Raw genomic sequence first — 837 nt, 5'->3', positions numbered from 1 at the left:
TTGAGTTGGTACCAAGTGTCTCAATATCTCCTCTTTTGAATCCTGAGTCCTGAAGCAACATGAAATGCAGCCATCCTCTAGGCCGCCATCTTGAAACCTCCCCTGGATCTTTCTTTTAATCCCAATCTGCCAGTCTATGTCTTTTGATCAATGAGGTCAGTCCATTAACATTCAGGGTTATTATTGTGATATGATTCATATACCTGGTCATTTGTCTCATTTTTTTTTTCGACACAACTTGTTTTCTCCTTTATTTGATTATTCCTTAGTGTAGTTCCTCCCTTTGCTGATTTACATTGTAGTTTTTCATCTCTTCCTCATGGAATATTTTGCTGAGAATGTTCTGACTTTCTTTTTGTAAAGCTAAAAGAATTTACAAAAAGATAAGAAAAAAAGAATCCTTATCATGAAAGGATTTTATTTCGTTGTCAAATCTGAAAGTAAGTTTTGCTGGGTATAAGATTCTTGGTTGGCATCCATTTTCTTTCAGAGCTTGAAAAATGTTCCAGGCCCTTCTTGCTTTTAGGGTCTTGGTTGAAAATCTGCTGATACCTGTATTGGTTTAAACCTGAATGTAATTTGATTCTTTTTTCTTGTGGCCTTTAAAATTGTGTCTTTATTTTGTATGTTAGGATTTTCATTATGATGCAACTTGGTGTGGGTCTATTGTAATTTTGTGTATTTGGAGTCCTATAAGCCTCTTGTACTTGATTTTTTATTTCATTCTCCAGATTTGGGAAATTTTCTGATTTAATAGATTGTTCATTCCTTTGGTTTGTTTCTCTAAGCCTTCCTCAATTTCAATATTTCTTAAATTTGGCCTTTTCATGATATCCC

Source organism: Sciurus vulgaris, assembly GCF_902686455.1.
Source record: "Sciurus vulgaris genome assembly, chromosome: 4".
Taxonomy (NCBI): domain Eukaryota; kingdom Metazoa; phylum Chordata; class Mammalia; order Rodentia; family Sciuridae; genus Sciurus; species Sciurus vulgaris.
Note: the sequence above shows the minus strand (reverse complement) of the source record.